The following is a 23311-nucleotide window of genomic DNA, read 5'->3' on the forward strand; positions in this document are numbered from 1 at the left end:
TAGCTTGGTGAAATCATGTATCCACTGTTAGAGTTTTCTGGCACAATAGAGAAACAAAAGTACAAAAAAGAAAAGAACCGTTTTATTGAGGACATAGAAAGGAGCACACAACCCATGGCAATTTGGTTGTCTCCTTTGACCTGATACAGAGAGGCAGAGGGTTATATGACCTCTGATTGGATGTGGTGCATGAAGCAGACATTGATGGTGTGTGAGGAACTGATTGGAATTTTCTTTGTGTGCAAACAGGAAAGGGATTTGAAATTAGGGCTGAAGAAGAAGGAAGTGGTAAGCATTTCTACCTTGACCTTCCCCATGTTAGATCACCACCATAACTGTACAGTAATTTATACTAGGGCAATAACATTTCATCCACTATGCAGACTTCTTTGCACTTAAAACAGCAATCTCAGTTGTCATTTTTTTCCCTTAGATGACCTGGGTAAATTTAAATCATTGCTAATTGCAACAACTATAATTCTAGCTTTTCTCTTTTGATCCTCACCCAGATCCTGATTGTCAAACATAGAAAAGGCCATGTCCTGCAAGTGGGTCAGAGGTGTCTGGCTCCCATTCTGAAGTTTCTTCATAAACAGATATGAGAGACTCATAGTCACATGAGAGGTACATATAAAAAATGTGACATGTCCAAATTACTCAATTCCCAGGACTGGGAAAAAAAAAAGAGAGAGAGAGAGAGGTTCAGAATCCACCTTTCTAGCAAGAAGTATTCTGCACCTATTTTTCCTGGTGCCTGCAGTTAGACTGTTTAGGAGAGAGTTACTGACACAAGCTGATTTTCGAGGTCAGGAACAAGGTCTCTGAAGCATAACACAAAGCACCTAACACAGTAGGTACAAACATATTGAAAAATCATGGGGTGCATATCATGATGGTGCAAAGTATGCTACAGCTTCATTTTCTAAAACACTCCTTTACTCTGGGCCTGACAAGGATGAAGAATAGGTCTTACCACAATAGAGCACAAGCAAAGGCCACTCAAGAAAGGAAACAGATTTCAGAGGTGACTCATAAACAAAGCACTACCTTCAGGAAAATAAAGAAGCCATCCATTACCCACACAGAGTGCATAATAATGACAAGTGCTTCATCACCTCATGCTTGATGGCTAGAGGTCAGAACTCTCAAAAGGGAAACACTGCAAAATCTCACACTTTAATCAGAATAGGTTGTACCTAAATCAAAGAACTGTTATGTCTTTGGAGAGATTTAATTTATTCCCTGCCTTTAGATTCCCAACTATTGCCATTATTAAGTAGGTTTAGCGTTCAATAATTTTACTATTTAAACATATCTACACTAACTTAATTACCCCTATTGACTTAAAATGAGAAAGTTGATGACCAGCTCATAAAAGATCTGCCCTGAAGCTTTTTACTCAATGGAAAATGATTAGAGGAAACTATTGTATATTTCCACTATTATTAATACCCAAAGCAGAATAATTCCTTCCTAATTTAGTATATCTAAGAAAATGTTCAATTTCTTTTCATCACAGTTTATAAGATTTTATTTCATAATACCTTATAGCATTCATCCATTTTTAAAAACAATTATTTATAGATTTCTTACTATTTGACAGGGACTATTCTGTCTGTTAGGGTTTAACTAAGACTGTCTTGAAGGTAATCATATTCTAATGTGTGTGTGTAGCAGAATTTAAATACCAACGATAAAAGCAAATATATAATATGTCAGATGGTGGTAAACACTCTGAAAATGATAAAACAGAGTAAGGGTAGATAAAGAATTAGTGTTAGGGACATTATTTTATACAGAATGATTGGGGCAGTTGTCATTAATTGAATAAAGAGAGGTAGTGGCCACGTATTCTACTGAAGAGTGAAGAGTTGAATTTATCCCTCCTTCCATTCAGATACAGTCCTGGATAATTATATGTAAATTGAATTTCATTTTAAGTTTTGTATTAATCTGTTTCCCACTGACACAACAAAACACCAGGTAATCTGCAAAGAAAAGAACCTTGTTTTACATATAATTTTGGAGGTCCAAGCAGCATGTTTGAAAGACATCACATGGTGAGGCAGGAAGCAATGGAGTAGGAAGGGATGTCTTACTCTTTTATAATAACCCACTCTTTCAGAAATAAGCTTGCTCTGAGAGACCACCTTAATGCCATCCAAGGGCAGAGCCCTCCATGACCTAATTACCTGGCACTAAGCCACCTTTTAAAGGTCCCACTATCTGTTAATTGTACCTTGTTGAAGATCAAGCTCCTAGCACACGAACATTTGAGTCATCACATTCAAATCATACCCAAATAATAGCCAGTATATTATGGAAGCTTATTATAACTACTTTGTGTGGTGAATCTCTTTAAATGAAGATTCTATTAATAAAATACTTTATTCCTTAAACATGATCTATATTGTAAGCACAACTTTCTATGTCCTGAATTCGTGCTAAGATGATTATATATGCTTAGGATAAAGTGTTACAGATAAATGATGAACAAGAACAGTTATGAATTGGTGAAAACTTTGGATAGAAATTCTAAAATACTTATTTTAAACCATGTATAATTATAAGCCAGTCGACAATACTGCATAGTATTACAGTACTTCTTTGAATTAATAATCAGAATGCTTTAAATTTAGCATAGGCAAATTACAAAAATGCTCTCAAAATTTCTGAGAATTCTTAAAAATCATTCTTTTGATTGGTTTAACATTCTCATTGTACTCTTATTTAAGATGTGGTAAAAACACACATTTTCACAACTAATGCAAACATAGTGTACCCCTCATCAGGTTATCAGAATTTCCAATTAAAGGTTTAAATCTATAAAGTCATGCTCTGATCTTCCTTAAGTATGCCTCTTTTGACCTCTTGATCAGGTTTCCATTAGTGTGACAAAATACCTGAGGTAATCATTTAATAATGAAAAAGGTTTATTTTGGCACTCACTTTAAGCTTTTGGTCCCCGCTTGTTTGACATTGTTGTGTTGGGCCTAAGGCAGTCCCACATCCAGCAAGAGTGTGTGATGAAGGAAGTCTATTACTTCAGAGGAACCAGGAAACAAAGAAGGAAGGGAGGGAATAGTATCTCACAGTTCCCTTCAAAGTCATACTCCCAAGGACCTAAAACCTCTCACTTAGGTCCCTCCCAAGTTCCACCACCTCCCAGTGTTGCCAAATTGTGGACCAAGCCTTTGACAGATGAGCCTTTGGAGGACCTGAACTCACAGATACAGCACCTGGACTCACAGATTGGTTTCAACAAACAAATAATCCCAAGCAAACAATTCTTAACAGAAAACAGTGAGTTAGCAAACTCGTCATTATCCCAATTTAAAGTGACCTTTATAGTTGTGTATGGTGGCCCATACCTGTGATCCCAGCACTCTGGAAACCTGAGGCATGAGGATCACAAATTTAAGTCCATCCTTGGGAATGAGTGATTTAGGAAGACTGTCTCAAAATAAAAAATGTAACTTGATGTGAAGACCATGTGTTCCATCCCCAGGCAAACACACACACACATACACACAGAGTCATTAACCCTAAAAATGTGATCTGGCTGTGGCATGGGAGCTTTCGCTGACACTACTATTTTAGAAAATGAATATTGTTGTTAACATTTAGAAAAGCTAGAGTGAAAATGAGCAATCAATAAAAGAAATATGGTTTCCCATCTTCTTCATTCCCTTCTCCCCTTCCTTTCCCTCATTCCCTTTCAGTTGGAACATAAATATCAGATGCTGAAGTGGTCAAGATAGATCTACGTTTTTAGCATTGTGATCTTCCTTCCCCACCAGAAAAGAACACTCGTGGGACTATCCAGATTATTGAACTATTGCTGTCACATGCTGAAAGTTATATTTGCGTTTCTTAGAATTACCTGAGATGGTGTTTTGCATGTGTTTTCTCTGTTGGGTTAAGTAACACAGCTGTGACTTTTAATATGTAAAACCATTTGTCTCTTCATGACAGAGTGTTATTTTTTAATCAAAACACTTTCATGTTTAATTTGTAGGCATACCAAATCAAGCTCTTTTTTTTAGAAAATATCCAAATGTGGTTTACTTCTTTTCTCAAGTAGTCTGTCTTCTATGTGTTATTCTCTAAAAAGTCTGTTTTTTTATAACTGGGTCTTGAATTAAGGCTTGATAGTGTGAAATCCATGCATTTTCTTTAAATCATCAAACACTATTCTGATCAAGACTGAAAGATCAGCTTTTCTCTTGGTTATCTATCTGTCTGTCTGTCTGTCTGTCTATCTATCATCTAGCCCTCTATCTATATCTATCATGTGGCTGTCACCTACCTGCCCATCTTCTTCCCTTTCAAAGTTCTGGATGTTTGTTTTTAAAATGGGCATTCTTTTTGCACTCTTGACTTCTGTTTCTGCAATAATAAATTATCACAAACCAAGTAGTTTAGCACAGCAGAAATTTATTCTCTCATAGTTTGTTAGTTAGGGTGCTGAAATCCAGGGTCCAGCGAAGTCACACTCTCTCGGAAGGTTTCTGGCAGCCCTTGGTTGTAGATCCAGGACTCCACTCTGCCTTTGATGTCCCATGACATCCACTCTATGTCTGTTTTCACAATGTTCTTTTGTATATACCTTTGTCCAGATTTTCCTTTTCTTTCTGGTGATTGGAAAAGGGCCTGCCCTAATTCAATATGACCTTCTGTTAACTCGATTATGCTGTAAAGATCCCCTTTCTCAACAAAGTCCCATTTTCAGTTCTGGGTGGGTATCCCTTTTGGGGGCTACTATTCAATCTAGTCCAGCATTATTCTTGCCTAGAGATCCAAAACCAGTGATTTTAGCCTAATAGTTTTCTTTTGGGAAATATCTTGAAGAAATAGCATTTAAGTTTTTAAATTTTTAATTTTCACAAAGTTTTAGTTATGAATAAATTTTTAAGAGTGAGCACAGTCATGTGGAGCTCAGGTCAAGTGCTACTAGAACATTAGCAGCAATGGAGAAGTCCCTGGCAGTCCCTAGCGCTCTAAAAATCCTCTGTTATGGCTTCAATGGCCACAGGTTAGTTTTGCTTGTTTTTGAATGTGTTATATTTGATTCTTTTGTTTACTTCTGTTCACCAAACTGTTTGAATAAGTTTTATTTATCTTGTGGTGCACAATTGTTTGTTCATTCTCTTTGCTTCTTAGTATTCCATTGTTTATACTACAACTATTTTTCTGTGGTGTTATTGACGGATATTCAAATTACTTACAGATTTTTTTCAGTTGTGAACATTATTATACATATGTTTGGATATACATATATATATATATATAATATTTGTATTGACTACATGCTTAGGAATAGAATTACTACATCTTAGAGATGTGTTTATTTATTATTAGCAGGTACTTTCTCTTTTTCCAAGTGGTTTACTTCTTTTCCCAAGTTGACACTCATTTGTAGTGTGTATGAGTTTCAGTTTCTCCACATCATTGTCAACACTTGAATTTTTAAAACAATAGCCTTTTTGGTGAGTATGTAGTGACATCCAATTATGCTTTTAATTTTCATTTCCTTGACATTGATGGTATTGAACATAATTTATTGGTTAATTTTCTACACAAAGAGAGTGCTCATTTATGTCCTTTAACATCTCTTGCCCTCCATTTTTATTAGATACATCTTTTATAATTAATTTATGGGAGAATTTTATGTATCCTGGCTACTAATTCTTATTAGATATACCTAATTCAAAAATCTTTCAGCAGGCTGTGATTTGTTTTCTCACTTGTTTTCTTCTCATTTTGATGAATACAAAGTCTCAGTTTCAATTAGGTCACTTCATCAATCTTTTTCTCTATGGGAGAACTTCTTGTTTTTAATTGAGATGGGGTTTTATTATGTAATTTAGGCTGACTTTAAACTCACTTAGTAGCCAAGGCTGGTCTAGACTTGTGGCGATTTTCTTGCCTCTATCCTAGTGAGTGCAGGAATTACAGAGGTGCGCTCCCCACCCTGGTTTTATACATTGTTTAAGAAATTTTCTTCCACAAGGCCATAAAGATATTCTCATGTCATCCATCATCTAGATTTATTTTTACCTTTTGTACTTAGGCCTACAATCTATTTGGAGTGAATTTATATGTGTGTGTGAAATAGAAGTCAAAATATTTTTCCACATCAATATCTAACTAATCCACAATTATATATTGAAAAGATCATATTTTTTCCCCTTTATTTTAAGTAAAGGGATTGTTTATTGTGGCTCAGTCCCTAAACATTGTAGTGTATTCTCTGTGTTTTAACATAGTGTCAAAGGTGTTTTGTTTTCATCATAGCTTTATAACATATCTTGATATCAAGTAGTAAAGGCTTCTGGTTTTAAAGATTGCCTTGACTATTTTGCCTTTTTTTTTTTTTGGATTTTACACATTTGTTGAATCAGTTTACGGATTTCCAAAGACACTGTGTTTCCAAAGGAACTGATGTGGGAATACTAAGCATGCAAATTAACTTGAAGAAAATAGACATCTTTATAACACTGCGTTTCTAATCAATTAAAATCCCTCTATTCCTGTATTTCAGTGATGGCAAATTTACTGTGTAAAGACATTGTAAATATTTTTAGGCTTGGAGGGTTATATATACTCATTATCATGTATTCTTATTCATTATGTTTTACAGCCCTTTAAAAATGTGAAAAACTTTTTTAGCTCATGGGCATGTAAAAAACTGAATGTAGACCGAATTGATCCAATCATTTCTCTTTACATGATTTTCCTCTAATATATTTAAATAATACTTTACTGTTATCTGTGTAGGATCCTTGCGTGGTAAAGTGAATAATAAGTAATATCATTAAATTTAACATTAGGTATTTGATGATTTTTTTTATTTAAGGAGAAAAAGAAAAAAAAAAGCAGAAAAAGGGTACAAGTTATACAGAATTTCAGAAAAAAAATAAACAGTAGGAAATCACTAGTTAATGGATTACATATTGTCATCTTAGAAATATTTGTTCAAGTTACAAGATTAAAGCATATAAAGTGGACATTCAAACAGTGAGACTGCAAACAGTTCTGTTCAATGATCCAACAAAACTCATTGATATCATTGTCTATCTTATACACTTAAATATACATGCAGTTATACCATTTAGAGCACTTTTTTCCCCTCTCTTTTGTACAATGACTATTACACATTTTGGGTTTTATTGCTCCCACAGTTCTTATTACTGTTTTTGGAAGAGAGTAAAACCAAATGTGACTTAACAGAACAGAGTCGGTTAAATCAAAAGGGTGGACATAATAGATAATGTAAAAACATAATACAAAGTGATCAACAGTGGTTACCATAATGCCTCCTGCTATCTCAAATAGAATTGCCTATATCATCAGTTATAATAAAATTCAACAAAACAGTAAAGAACGAAACCAACAAAACCAAAATATTGGAGACATTACAGGTCTTCAAAAGTAGATAATAGTCAACCAGTATGGGCGTCATAATGAATCCCACTATCTTCACAGCTGTTGCCTAAACTTTCGAACCTGGTACTATCAAGCAAAGCAGAATAGAGGAACATCAGTCAAAACAAGATAGTGAGAGCAATACAGGGCTTCAAATCGAGTTAATAGAATATCAAAGTGGGTTACTATAATATTTCCTGCTTTTTTTAAAATTTATTTTTCCTTTAATTAAAAGGATAAAAATGAAAAAAGTAAAAAATGGAGATTGAGATATCAGAGACTGAGATATAACAACTAAACAGTGCAGATCAAAACATAACCATTTAAGCAAATTAGTGTTTCACCACAAGATAATCCCGACATAAAAGTAGTTACCATATTGTTTCTTTCCTTGAGATCTTTGAGTATAACTTCATATACTGTAGCATCAAATATATCAAAACAATGTAAAACCATTCAAAAGAATGACAGTACTACAGGGTATTTAGAATCAACTAACAGATAATGAACTATGGTTTCTGTATAGTCTCCTTGTCTATAAAAGTTTTTGTTTATACTATCACATATAATAAAATCCAATAAGATACAACATGTTAATACCTATGGAGACAGAAGAACAAAAGCTTGATGGGACTTCAAAATAAGATGATACCAAATCAGCACTACCTATTATGATATTGTTTTCTCCAAAATAGCTGTTCCTATCATCCAATCTTCTCTGCCTCATTTCTCTTGAGCTCTTTTTCTGTCATTAGTTGTCAGTTTGTCTTCTTCATTTTGTTTTCTGCTCCATTCATTGTGGCCTCTCTGCCACTATTTCTGGATTCTTTGTATTTTTCTTTTTTAACATGTCTTACAGTATTCTCTGTAGAGTTGAATTGGTGGTTGCATATCCCCCTAGTTCCCCTTTATTCTGGAAGCACCTTGTTTTTCCATCAATTTCCAGGGATAGTTATGCAGGATATCTCAATCTTGGCTTGAGGTTATTATCTTTCAAAGCTTGAATTATTTCCCCCCATGCTCTTCGTGATTTGATGATTTGTGCTGAGAAGTCTGCTGTAATTCTGATGGGTGTTTCCTTGTAAGTGATTTGTTTCTTGTCTCTGATGGCTTTTAATATTCTGTTCTTATATTGAATTTCTGGGATTTTGATTATTATATGCCTGCATGTAGTTCTATTTGGGTTGTAGGTAGCTGGAGTCCTGTATGCCTCATACATCTGAGTATCTTTACCGTTTGCTAAATTAGGGAAATTCTCTTCGATTATTTTTGTGAATAGCTTTTGTAGTCCATTTGTTTGTGTCCCCACTTCTTCTCTTATGTTCTTAATTCTTAAGTTATAGATCCTCTTATCATCTTCTAGTTTTTGTATTGTTGCTGTTTGTTTTTTTTGTTATTTTTAAGAAGTTTTTCATTTCATGCTCCCATATTACAAATCTGCCCTCCAGTTCAGATAATCTGTCCTTAGTTTCTTTCAAGCTGTTATGCCAGTTTTCGACAGAATTTTTAGTTTCCTGGTAATCTCTTTGAACCTGCTTCACATATTCTATGTGTTCTCTATTTTCTCCATCAAATAATTCTCCCCTCTTTTTCTGTTCTTCCATTCCACCATCTGCTTTTTCTTGGGTGGTGCTTAGCATTTCTCTGACTATTCTGCTTATGTCTTGCTTCATGTCATTAATAACTTCATTCCTGAACTCATCTATGAGGCTCTGGAGATAGCCTTTTATGTCTATTGGTGGCATGTCTGCTATTGCCTGTTTCTCAGGATTGGGGGCCGAGGAGCCTTTCTTGTTGCTGCCTCTTCCCATATTCTTTGTTCCTTATATATGCAAGCATATATAGGAGGCCCAGCTTCCTTCCCTGTCAGCCACAGTCTGATTGAATTGCTCCGGCTAGGTGTTCCCACCCACAGCAGCACACCTGGGAGTTACAGACTGGGCAGCCTATGCGGGGCCCGCCCCTCCAGGTCACCCTCAGGCTCTGGGATCTGGGTTGTGCTAGCCCACTGGGTCTCAGCCAGCAGTGTCACATAGGCTAGGCACTGCTCACCAATCCCACTTGAGAGGGGGATATGTGACTGAAGTCACTACAGCACCCTGTTCCAGCAAGTCTGCCCGGTCCCAGAATGTCCTCTGTTGGCGCCTCCTAGACTGTAGAAGAGTCCCAATTTCCCTCACTCACCGGAGGTTGATGCACAGCTCCCCGCCCGTCCAGCTCTCAACTCAGTTCACTGATTCCCGTTTTCAGAGCTTCCGTGTGTCTCTCTCCCTGCCGAGCCGATTCAGATGCAGCAGTGGCGGCAGGAAACCCAAATTGTGGCTTCCAATGGCGCGGGCTCCAGCTTCCACACTCAGGCTTTATCTGATCCTGTTATAGCACCCAGGACTGCATTCCCAGTTGGTATCTCTCAGCCCAGTTCGTTCTTGGGTCAGCAGGGTATCTCTCTTCTTGGTTAGGATTCCTCACTCCACACCATTCCTGGATTCTAAGCTGGGTCTCGCAGAGAGTCTGCGTAGCTGCTGCTATCTGTCTGCCATGTTCTCTGGATCTCCTATTTGATGATTTTTGATACCATGGTAACTATTGTAAGGCATATAGTTTTTAATATTTATTTTTCAACAATTTTGACATTTAATGTAGAAATGCAGTTGACTTTTGTATATTTGCTTTTGGTTTAGTGATCTTACTAAATTTATTAACTGACTATGAACTGGGAGTCTTTTGGAGTTTCTATGTATAGAAAAAGTCTTATTCTAACTGTAGATGTGTTTGTTTCACTTTCTAAGTCATATACTATTTTAATGTTTTTTCTTATTTTACAGTACTGGTTAGGGCTTCGAGTTCCAATATGGTGTTGTTGTAAGATTTTTGTAGATGGCTTTTACCAAGTTAAACAAGGGCTCTTCCATTTTCCATTTTTTAAAATGTATTTTATTGATACATTTTACATATACATAGTAATAACATTCATCATAGGGAGTTTGTACTAGTACATAATATATCTGGCTTCTTCTTTTTTCCCATTCCCCTCCCCACCTTTCAGCCCCCTTCCCCTCCTTATTTACAAAATATTTGTTTTTATTTTTCCTTCTATTGTCTTTTACTTTTTGGCTCTTATTTCTTCTTTCTTTTCCTTCTCCTTCTCTTTCTCTTCTCCTTTGAACAATTTCTTCCCATATTCCAATAGGTATTATACATTTTGTTCCTTATTTACACTTTTAGTTTCTCATATCAAGGGGCTAGGGATTTAGCTCAGTGGCATAAGCACCTGCCTTGCAAGCAGGTGGTTGTGAGTTCGATCCCCGGTACCAATAAAAATGAAAAAGACAAAAAAAAAAAAAAAAAAAGAGTTTCTCATATCAGAGAAACCATGTGATATTTACACATGTGTGTTTAATTTATTATGGTCTCAAGGTAATTTAGTATGGTCTCAAGGTACATCCATTTACCTAGAGATATTTCAAGTTTATATTTTAAAAATGTTTTTATTTTAAATAGGGTAAAATTAAACAGAACAAAACAGATCAAAAGAAAACAATGTAAGAGCACATTTAAAAGCAAGACAACAGGAGATCTTTACTGTATATCATATAGTCATTTGTTTTCTTCTAAATAGTTGTCCATATCTTCACATACAATGAATTCATACAAAACAAAATAGTATTAGACTGATTAGAACAGAATGATGAAGGCATTTTAGGTCTTGAAAACCAGACAATAGAGAAGTCAACAATAGCTGCCATAATGTCTCCCATTTTTTTCAAAATACTGTCCATACCTTCATGTATGCTGAAATTAAACAATGCAAACAGACTAAAATCGATCACTCTGAACAAAGAATAATAGCATTGCTGGATTTCACAGCATGATGCTACGGAATCAGTGCTGCATACTTTAATGTCTCTTTTTCTTTAAAGTTAGCTGTTCATTTCATAATGCATTATATAATTGATTCTCATAAATGGTTTAGGAGAAGTCCTACGCATGTATGAGTATCTACATGTATACCTATCCTTTCTGTGTTAGAGGGAAAAACAAAACAAAACAAAACAAAACAAAACAAACACATTCCTAGAAAAACACAAAACCAAAAGGACAAATAAAAAACAATAGCAAAGAGCCCCAATCACTGACAATATAGCCCTTTAAAACAAGGTGGTATGAGCATAACTAGGGTTGTTATTTTACATAATGATCTTCAAGAGTTCCTCTGATCACCATACAAATATGCACAATTGTTCCAATCCTATAAATGTTAACTATTTTGTTCCAAGAACTTTGGAACAAAATAACTTTAAAACAAGGAACTTTGGAACAAAAAAAATTTGTAGCACAATCATCTTAGCTATCTTAAGTGTGTTTATATAATTTTAGATATTTTTTCTTTTTCCTCATTGTCCCTGAGATATTATTCTTTCCCCTTTAAGCAGATTCTTATCCTTTCACTGTATTTATTGAGTTTTTTGTATCTTATGTACTCTTACCATTTCTTACACTAGGGAGATTATACAGTATTTACATATGTGAGTTTAATTTATTTCACTTATGAGTATGGTCTTGAATTGCATCCATTCATTTATAAATATCTCAATGTGATCATTCTTTTTCGGTTACAGTTTGTTTGACTTGTGCTGGCTAGGTGTTCCTGCCCACTGCAGTGTACTAGGGAGACGCAGACCTGGGCAGCCTCTGCTGTGCCCACCCCTCCAAGTCAATCTACCGAAGGCTTCACCACTAGGGTGCACCTCCAGGTGCTGTGACCTGGTTTGGGCTAGTCTACTGGGTCTTAGTCAGAGCGGCGTCATGCAGGCCAGGCACTCCGCACCAATCCCACTTGAGAGGGGAATATGTGACTGAAGTCACTGCAGTGCCCTGTTCCGGCAAGTCTCCCTGGTCCCAGTATGTCCTTTGCTGGAGTCTCCTACTCTGTGAAAGGGTCCCCAATCCGCTCACTCACTGCAAGTTGATGTAGGGCTCCCTGCTAGTCCTGCTCTCAACTCCGTTCACAGATTCCCACTCTCAGAGCTTTTGCGTGTGTCTCTCCCTGCCCTGCAGATTTGGACGCAGCAGTGGCAGCAGGAAATTCAAATCGCGGCTTCCAGTGGCGCGGGTTCTAGCTTCTGCACTGAGATTTTATCTGTTCCTGTTATAGCACCAGGATTGGGTTTCCAGTTGGTTTCTCTTAGCTTAGTTCATTCCTGGGTTGGTAGGGTGTATCTCCCCTTGCTTAGGATTCCTTGTACTGCAGCATTCCTGGGTTCTAAGTGGGGTATCTCAGAAAGCCTCCGTAGCTGCTGCTATCTATCTGCCATGTTCTTCCAGAAGTGTGTGATCATTCTTTATAGCAGAGTAGTACTCCATTGTATAAAAATACCACATCTTTTTTTATTCATTCATCAGTTGATAGACATTTAGGTTGTTTCCAAGATCTGGCTATACAAATTGTGCTGCTATAAACATGGGTGCACATCCATCACTGTGGTATGATGTTTGTAGTTCTTCTGGGAATATGCCTAGAAGTAGAATATCTGGGTCAAATGGGACTTCCAGTCCTAGCTTTTTGAGGAATTTCCATACTGATCTCCACAGTGGTTGCACCAGTCCACACTCCCACCAACAGTGCAGAAGAGTTCCTTTTCCCTGCAGCCTCTCCAGCATTTGTTGTTGGTAGTTTTATTTATCCTGGCCTTTCTTTCTAGAGTGAAATGGAATCTCAGTGTTGTTTTAATTTGCATTTCTCTAATGACCAATGATGATGAACATTTTTTAATATATTTATTTGACATTTGTATTTCTTCATCTGAAAACTGTGTATTCATCTCCAGATGCCAATTTTTGGATTGGGTCTTAATAGAGAACATATTAGAATATGTGTAAACAATTCCAGACATATTCAGACCTCTTGTCTTTGACAAAGAAGCCAACAACTTCACTGGAAGAAAGATAGCTCTTTAATAAATGATGCTGGAAAAACTGGCTTTCCATATGCCAAAGATTAAAACTAGAACAGTATCTTTCACCATGCACTAAACCAAAATCAAAATGGATTAAAGATCTAAATAATAAAACAAAAACAGTAAGTTTCTGTAAGTTGATGAGATGAGATGTCTCTGAAAGCCCCCTCCTAATATCCTGTCTGTCTGTCTGTCTGTGTCTGTGTCAGGTAGCATTGAGATATACTTTCTAATGGGTTAGCTTTTAGATTTGTTTCTTTGGAAATCTTTGCTACAATCATTTCATTCATCTTTTCTGTAAAACTGAATTGTTCTAGTATAAATGAACAAGTTGCATGCCAGAAATGTTCAAATTCTTAGCTATGTCATGGATGAACTATTGCAATAGGCTCCTAACTAATCCTGACCTTTTCTGTCTCACTTTTTTATATTCCATTCTCTCCATTGTATCCAGAGTGGTTTTTAAATATGTGCTCACTTAGAAACCTGCAAAAGCCTGCTATCTCCCTGCCTGTAACTTGTCCCTTTCTTCCACTTTCACCACCACAACCACCATAGCTTATTTTTGAGCTGGAGTTATCCTTTACGGTGTAATTCAAATCAAGATGCTCCCCTGTGTTTTGCTTGTGCACATTTTAACTCTTCATATGAAAGATTATGTCACCCTACCTCATTCAGAATAATAATGAAAGTTCTACAAGACCCTGTGAGATCTGCTGTGGTGCTGTCTGACTCGATTTTCTTCAACTCCTCTTCTTATTGTATTGCAGTCACCATGGGTTCCTCATTTATTGCTATTTAAACACAAGAGGCACAGTCCTCTTCCTGACCTTTCAGCTGATCTTTTCTGCTGTTTACACAGTTAACTTACTCATCTCCTTCAAGTCCTTGGTGAAATGTCACTTTGTCAATATTGCCTACCTGGTTCCCAAATTTAATAATAAAAGCCAAGGAAATGCATTCTATCCTGTCTTCTCCAGCTCTTCCAATTTTTCTTTCCCTGCTGCTTCTCCACAGCACCTTCCAGTTTATAACATACTAGATATTTGACACTTGTGTTCATTATCATTCGTCAATTTCCTCTAGGATATAAACATCACAAGGGTTCATTGTCTGTTTTGCCTACTGATGCAGCCTCTGTTCCTAGAACAGGGTCTGACCTCTAGTCGGTGCATCATAAATATCTGAATGTTTTTAAAACTGATGTCATTGCTTTGAGTAAGAAACTGTTTCCTAAACATCCACAGAATAAAGTTTAAACTTGTCACAAACAGAATACATTTTTGATGAGCTTTTCCATCTTATGTTTACTTTCACAGTCTCTGCATTCGCCCACCAACTGCTTTCCACTCCTACTGAACTAGTAGTACCTGAAAGAGCTAATAAAACTACTAGAAAGCAATAGGTTCTCTCATACTTCTTGGCAAGCTATCAGGCAGCATCCATTGCTTTCTGGTCTCTTTTAAGTATTACAACAATATCCACTGAGACATGACCAAATTCTGACTAAGAATGCAAAGTTTGATGCCTTAACCACTTCTTACCTCCCCCATGCTAAGGATACAAGCCCTGTAGTGCAGAAGAGGGCAGTTTTGCTTTTTTATCCTCTATTCTTCTCTTTCTGTTTCTCCCTTCCCTCCCAGTGTTCAGTTAGGAATAAAAGAAAAGGGCAGACATGTCATGTGTTAGGTTGTATCTTTTCCTGTTTGTTCTCTACTACAAGGTAGGCGCTCACACGCATAGCAGGGAGTTCTTTGGTACACTGACCACCCCATCCTCAGTGAGGACCTTTAAATGCATGGATTCCTCATGTGGGTGGTATCCCAGTAGCATAGTGCTCCCCACAAAGATATTCCACAAAGATGTTTCCACAGGATATTCTTATTCTGGCAAAGGCTGCTTTGGTAGGATCCTTTGAAGATGCATCAAAATAACTGCTGGATGTAAAGCTCAACTGCACAAAATGGACATGCTCCTGTCTTAAATCATTATGGGATTGATTATGGGAATGATTTGAATCTATGAACCAACAGGAAAGGAGGATCTATTCTAGGTGAGACAGTTTTTCCAAATCCATTTCAAGTATAAAAAGAAAGAAAAAGAAGATGAAGATGAAGAAGAAGAAGGAGGAGGAGGAGGGGGAAGAGGAGAAGGAAAAGGAGGAGGATAAGGAGGAGGAAGAAAAGAAGGAAGAAGAGAGGAGGAGGAAGAGAAGGAGGAGGAGGAGGACAAGAAGAAGAAGACAACGACTACAACAAAATTCAAAATATGTCATTCAGAAGGCAACAATGGTACATACATTGTACATTGTCATCTCCAAATCATTCTCCTAGAGCACAAGACATCCACATTCAATTGTTTGAATACCAGCACAAATCAAGACTTTGTTAGCAACCTCTATTTGACTGGATGCAAGTTATCAAAACTTATTTTCATGACATTTACATGGAGAAGTAGATACAATTACAAACTGTATAATAATGTTTCATACTCAAATGTTTGCATACACATATAGGAGTCCCATAAGACTGTAATGCACCTGAGAAATTGCCTAGTGAGGTTATAGTTGACCTAACATCGTAATTCAATGAGTGCATGACACACTCATGTGTGTCATGATGAACTGGTCATTGTTTTTGTAAAATCAAAGATATATGTCAAATAAATTAGATATGTATATTTAAAAAATCAAATAGATTCCTGTTGTGGCCAAGATTGAATAACAGTGGCGTATTTATCAGCTTTCTTGTCTGGAACAAAATATCCAACACCCACAATTTGAAGAAGGAGAGGTTTAATTTGACTTACAGTTTCAGTCCATGATAGGCAGGCAGAAACACCATGCAAGAAGGATGTAGTGAGGCAAAGCTGCTTAGCTCATGGTGGTGGGGCAGAGAGAGCACCAGAGTGGACAGCACAAGGGACCAGACATAGACACCAAGGCCATATCTCCCTGACCCACTCTGATACACCTAGAAATGTGCTCCACTAATCTCAGGGGTGAACCTCAAAGCCAATCAAATTGAAATTCCACTCTATCCATTACAACAAGCCAGATTCATCTTCTGCTCAGGAACGTCAAATACAGACAGACATACTACATGTAACAATGGTGTTCAAGAAATGGGCATCAGGCAATCAGGCAATGAAGGAGACTGCTGTAGGAATGGATACTCTATTCTCCTTAGACCTACCATAATTAGGCAGCATTTTCCATGCCTGATAGGTAGAAAAAGCTAGGCGACATGCATTGTCTTTTTAAGTTGACCTCAAGTTAGTTAAAAAATACATCGGCTCTGCAAGTGTCATGATATGGGAATTACATGGTAGATCTATGGAAAGATGGTGAAGAGAACTGAAAAATACAAATGAAGAAACCCCTCCCCCATACCCTAGAAACTTCAAATAATCTTTCTTTTTAAGTTTTGAAGTCATTTTAGGTGGTTTCAGAAAAGGTTTTCTTGACATAGATATTCTTATTATGGTTCATACATTGTGTTAACATGAGAAGTCTAGGAGTCTAAGTAAGTGACTCAGCAGCTCTACATCTTGGGGTATAGAGGACAAGCAATTACCTTTCTAGGATATTGTTCATTGTGTCAATTTGAGAAGTTCAGAAGTTTAACTAAGAGATCAGCAGGGGGCCAGGGTCCCTAGTTTGGAACATCCTCAGCCTGTGCAAGAGGAGGGCAGGCAGATGGTGTGAGTGCTACACCCACCCCAGGGGAGCAGCCTGCATACAATAAAAGGCAAATGAGGAGGGACTGGTTGTGGGTTCTTCAGAGAAGCTCCAGTCTTTGCTTTTGTCTCCTGGCTTCTGCATACACTCTTTAGCTTCTGCCTGAAACTCTTCATCCTTCATCCTAGAATCTTCATTCTTCCATTGTAGATTCTTCAGTGTTCTGTCCTAGACCCATTGGCCTTCTGATACAGACTGGCACGGGACACTGCAGTGAGCTCCAGCTCTTGGGCTGACCTTTCAACCTCCAGCACGCAGATACCCTCTGCATGCTCCCTCGTGACTTTGTGGCTGACCATGGTAAGCCAATCTTGCAATTTTTTATGCATGTATTTATCTTGTGTTATATCTGTTTCTTTAGTAAACCTGACTGATACAATTCTTAACATGAAAACTGACCTCAAAGGGGCCAGAGTTATGGCTCAGTGGCAAGCGCAAAATCCTGAGTTTGATTCCCGGAACCAAAAAATAAATAAGTAAATAAATAAAGCTACATGGGCTTACTTACTCTTATACAGTAGCTCCATCACAACTGACTTCTTTAAATAAATTCTTTTAAAAAATTGACTACAAGGATAAAGAAAACTTACATATCCAATCCAAATCTGCTGGGAAGTCAATGTACATAGCTGATAGAGGCTTCTAGGATTTATTTTGAATGTATGCTAAAATTTCTTTGTATATTCTTACATGATGACAGCTTTGTAAACTTTGACATTTCTTCCTAGTTTGGAGTTTTGAGTTGTGAAGAAAAGTGTAACTATAAAGGTGCCACAAAAGGAGGAGTTCTCTCTCTCTCTCTCTCTCTCTCTCTCTCTCTCTCTCTCTTTCTCTCTGTCTTTCTTTCTTTCTGAGACAGAGTCTTACTATGTAGTTTAGGCTGGTTTTGAACACACTATGTAGCCCAGGCTGGCCTTGAACTCAGGGCAGTCCTTTTGCCTCAGCCTCTCAAGTACTGGGATTTTAAGTGTGCACCACTATGCTTGGCAAAAGGAGGCAGTTAGCTGGATAAATTGCCTATATTCTGGATATATCTTATTGTACCTCTCATGCAGTAATATGCAATGGATTAAACATAGGATAATTTATTAATTTTGTGCCACAAATTGAGTGGTTTAAGCAACATTCATTTATTGTTTCCAATTTGGGAAACTACAAATCAATGATCAGAGTTTTGGTAGGGTTGTTGGAGAGGATCTGGTCCAGTTGACCCATGTAAGTTCTAGCAGTTTCCTAGCATTCACTGATGTTTCTTAGTGAGGTGTCGTTATGATTTCTACCTCCATACTCACATCGTATTTTGTTGATATGTATCTAAATCCAAATTCCTCTGTAGACAGGATCTAATATCAAATTAGATCAGAGTCCCACCCTGCTCCAGTATGATCTCATCTTAGATAATCACATCTGCCAGGGGACCGAATACCAAGTATGGCCACATTCTGAGGTGTTTAGAATTCGAACACTTGAACTTGAAGGGCACACAGTTTGACCTCTCGCTGAAAGAAACATAAATGCCCCTATGCGGATGTAAAAACGAAGTAGCAAAGAGTGTGAAGCCAACTCAGCAACACTCACTATGTGCAAAGGTGTATGCCTGGACTATATGAGATGTGAATTAAATTTCTTATCCAGTTATCACCACTTAGAATGACACAAAGGGCAAATATAGACATGTACTTCCGGAGAAAGACAGTAACTAATATGCTTAGGAAAAATGTCCATATAAATTAATTTTAATTGTGCTTAAAGTGCCATAAGGAAAATGTGAAATTGTATTTCCCAGGAAAAGCAACAGTTTATTGAATAATAAATGCCTAGAGGAAAAACTGAAGTCAGCATTTTTCGAAACTATGCAAGTACCTAATTGGTAGACTATTTGGTCAAGAAAAATATCTTTATGAGCACAGGGCTTTATTATTACTTTTTTATTTTTAGTGCTTCATTATGGCAATAAGATACTTTACATTTCCATGTCTTAATCTCCCGTCCAAAGGGAAAGGACCCCAAAAAATTTACAATAGAAAGTTAAATCCACACTTGGGACAACTTAATGTAACAAAACTCTGGTCCTTACAAAGACTGATTAGGCTCTTGAAATTGTCCAGAATCACATTTCTGTGAAAATTCTTTTGTGTTTATAGTAGCAAATCCACTCTTCGAGAAAATTCCACTAATACGTTTTTGATGGCCATTGAGCCCCAAAATAAAAACTTCAGAGTGTTTCCACTGTTGTGAATGAAACACATGTCCATAAAAAACAAATGCAGTCCTGCAGAGCAATGAATATCCATAATTTAACATATTTTAAGATAGTGTGGAGGAACATACTTTCTGATAAAATCTCTCTCTCTCTCCCTCTGTCTTTGTCTGTCTCTCTCTCTTTTTCTCCCTCCATGTAGATATATCTCCTCCATAGTATTTTGAACGTTTTCTTTCATGGACATTGTCAATTTTTTGAATTGAATCTCACGGTGTATAATCAATAAATAATTAGTTTCATGGACATGGACTTTGTAGCCATTCTGAAATGAAAGGAAGAAATAGTTCAGATGCAAAATGTCTGGAAGAATTGGAATATAGAGAATACCTACATAGATTTGGTAGAATTTAATCTTGACCATTAAGGAACATCAAGGTATAGAGGGAAAGGGGAAGTGTAGAATTTATTATAAAAGGCGCTTATACAATTTTTGATAAAAAATGAAGTTTCATCAATAACCACATAAAAAAACATGCTTAATATCATAATTGTTAGGAGGATATAAATCAGAATTACAATGAGATAACAATTCACGTCTATTAGGATGGCGGCTCCAAAACTAACAACAGAAAAAAATAAAAGAAAATAACAAATGTTAGTGAAGATGTGGAGAAATTTGAATTCTTATGCATCACTCGTTTGAAATTCAATAAATTGTTATCAGAAAATAAGCAAGTCTACCTTATTTATAATAAAATATTGTAGTCATCCTAGTAAACACTATGTTGGTCTCTCAAAAAATTTAAAACTATATAGTCATAATATCTAGTAATCTTGCTCTGAATATATATCTTTCCCACCAAAAAATAGTTTATTGTGAAAGAATATGCTGTGCTATATTGGCAGCATGTGACACATACTTATTGTGTTTTATCTTCCTTGATTTCATTAAATGGCCATGTCAAGTGATTGACCTTAGTTTTATACAAGTACATTATGATACTAGCACAAAGATCAAACCACTCAACAACACATTTGTAAGACCTTGTCAAACTGTGAAGCAAAACATGACTGCATATACACAGCCGTACCATTGATTAGCTGAGTTATCATAAAAGAATCACTTCACATTTCATGTATCCAGTGATGCAGCCAAACTCTCAAGTAGTCTACCTTTAATCATCTATGATTATCCTTGATTTTTCTCCCTTTTTCTTGAAATACACTTTGCAAAGCCCATTGAACTTTTTATCCGCACTTGTACAATATGGTAGTTCCAGAGCACTGAAGCATTTGTTCTGAAATTTATATTGAATTATTAATACAACATCGCATTGGAATGTAAAGCTAGAACAAACTGGGGAGGTCAAGCAGGATGAAAACCTCAGCTAGGATTATCCATCACTTTCATCTGGTATCTGTCCACTGTCAGTAATAGAAGAGATGAAGAGAGGAGCTTGGGCACTTGTGCCAGGCATGCTTGCTATGGTTCTTGGAAAACAGAGGCTGCTCAGTAGAGAGGGAGTGATACATCTTCCTGACAAAGCTCCTGCCAGAAGAGAATGTACATAACTCAGCCCTGAGCCTTTCTATGAGTTCTGCCAAATCCATCAGGCAGGTAACAAAACACTGAAGAGAAAGAAATGTCTGCCCAGTCTGGTGACGGCCAATACTGCTCCCTTAATTACTCTACCTAGCGACAAAAGCTATTTGTCAAGCTTGAAATAAAATGGTTTTAAAGTTAAAAATTTATGTGCCAGCCAGTGAGAGGCTGTAATTTTGGCGCACTGGTTTAAAGCAACATAAACTAAGATGCAAACAAATTGGAGAGCCAGGCAACTTTGTAAGCACCCAGTAGCACCACTGGTTGCCTTTGGCTTTTCTGATTATTTTACCAAGTTTTTGGCTCTGTTTCTAGCCAGAGATAAAATATTTCATCCCAAACAAAATTCTCCCTTGAATCTAAAAGAAAGATTAATTCAGTCTTAATTTTTCTTTATTCCTCAAATACTTGTTGTATTACATGAGTATAGTGAGAAGGGTGGGTAGCACTGGTGGAAGGAATTCATTTTTTTCAACATACATTATTGAGTGTCTACTATGTGTTGGATACTGACCAAGTGACTAAGAAATTGCAACAGTGAGCCAGATAGCAAGGGTATCTTATTTCATGAAGCTCACATGTGTATAGGTAAGAAAATACAAGTAAATGTGAAGGATGGTGGGTGTTAAATGACAGTGATTGAAAGAAGGATAGGGAAATAAGAAGGGATAAGGTCAAGAAGAGACAGGTGAAGGCCTAACCAGTGGAACAGGAATAAACTTGCTGCATCTGGTGAGTGATGAAAGTGGCCATTGTGGTTTGCAAGGGAAAGAAGTATAAATAGGTAAGACCAGAAATGTTGGCATGACCAGATCAAGAAGCATCTTGTGGGTCAAATAAGTATGGATTTTATTCCAAGTATAATATAGTCAATGGAGAGTTTTAAGAAGAGAGAAAATCATTACTTAACAGCTTACTAAACTTAAACATTAAATGTGCTGTAAGTACTAATGACAGAAGGGAGATTAAGATAATACTTCTGTCCTCGTGGTGCATACGGTCCAGGGTGACAGACCATCTTGTACCTTACAACAACATAGCAATAATGCTCCAGCAATGCTTTACGGAGCAAAGCCAGGTGTAGCCACTTTCATCTACTCCCTTAACAAATGAGACTTGGTCTCTTAAAAGAGAGTCTTGGGCATGTGGGCTTTGTGTGTGTGTGTGTGTGTGTGTGTGTGTGTGTGTGTGTGTGTTAAAAGGTACCTACAACATTGAAGAAGGTAAGTGGCCCCTAGGTAGCTCTGCCACAAGACATGCAAGCCTCTTCAGACAGCTGCTATGTCACTGAAAGTCACAAGACTGGGGTTATCTTCCCTGTGGCTGTGAGACACTATGAGAGGGGAGCAGTGGTCTCAGAAATCTGGGCTTTGCTTTCTTCATCTGTAAGACAGAGTCAGAGCAATGGTACTATAGAGTCTCCTCTAGCTTGTGCTGTTACTTAGTGATTAGAAAAGTATAAATGTTACATTTTTTGCCGTAATACTAGGGAAGACTAATTTTGAGCCTCAATGAAGCAAAATGTTATCCCTCCAAAAAAGAATTTCAATCTTCTAATTAATAATCCTGTATTGCAAAAAATATGTGCCCAATTATGATAATTCTATTCTGAATTTTAAATATTTGTAGAAATTTTGTGGAATAAAAAATATTTTTGAAAGTTAACTGTGAAAATTTGTTTTCTCTCTTCTAAGTACTATATAGTATCTTTGATTTTGTCTTATGGCCTGAAAAGCCTACATTTAATTTCTGGCCCTTTGTTAAAAACAAAGCAAACAAAACAAAACAAAAAACAGCTCTTGTTTTAAAGCTGGGATGTTGCAAAGAGAAAATTTTCCAGAGTGAGATCCCTGAAACTCTATTCCTGTGGGGTACTCAATGGAGAAGAGGGTTATATGGTTAAACAGATGCTCCAACACGTTCTAAAGTAAGTAACAAATCCATGACCACAATGAAATATAAAACAACAAATCCATTTCGATTTGGGTAAAATAATGTTTCCAGATATTTTTGGAGACCACTGTTTTACCACATACTAATCCTTGGAGTGCCCTTTGAGCCCAGATCCTGAGCTGAGCTCCCTGCAAGCCACCTGGCTGCAAAGGCAGTGAAGTCTGCATTTATTTTGACTTATACAGAGTCTTGAGAGACCACTTTGGCTGTAACCTGGGAGCCACACAGTGAAATAATATTTCTTCCTCCCAAGGCTGAGAAATGTTCTTTTCTAAAAAGTCAACATACAGGTGCCAGTTGGAGATGTGTGGCTGCAAAATAAGATGTATAAATCTGCAGACAAAGGGGGGCATTTTAAATTGCTTTGCCTGGAGAGGTGAGGGGCAGGAGCCATTTTCTGCATTGTCTTGTTAGCCTCCTTTGTGATG

The 23311-nt window shown here is 37.0% G+C and overlaps 1 long non-coding RNA gene across 4 annotated transcripts in view; it reads left to right on the forward strand.

The window, feature by feature from the left end:
* Positions 1–23311, forward strand: part of LOC111753436 (uncharacterized) — a 118301-nt gene that overhangs the window by 48665 nt on the left and 46325 nt on the right. For all 4 annotated transcript variants that reach the window (XR_010047648.1, XR_010047649.1, XR_010047647.1 and 1 more), the window contains one exon: positions 17275–17424. This is a non-coding gene — a long non-coding RNA (uncharacterized LOC111753436). The remainder of the gene's footprint in view (positions 1–17274; positions 17425–23311) is intronic.

The sequence above is a fragment of the Cavia porcellus genome, unplaced genomic scaffold (genome assembly GCF_034190915.1).
Source record: "Cavia porcellus strain 051 isolate PalLab524CR breed Dunkin Hartley unplaced genomic scaffold, mCavPor4.1 scaffold_5, whole genome shotgun sequence".
In the NCBI taxonomy this organism is placed as follows: domain Eukaryota; kingdom Metazoa; phylum Chordata; class Mammalia; order Rodentia; family Caviidae; genus Cavia; species Cavia porcellus.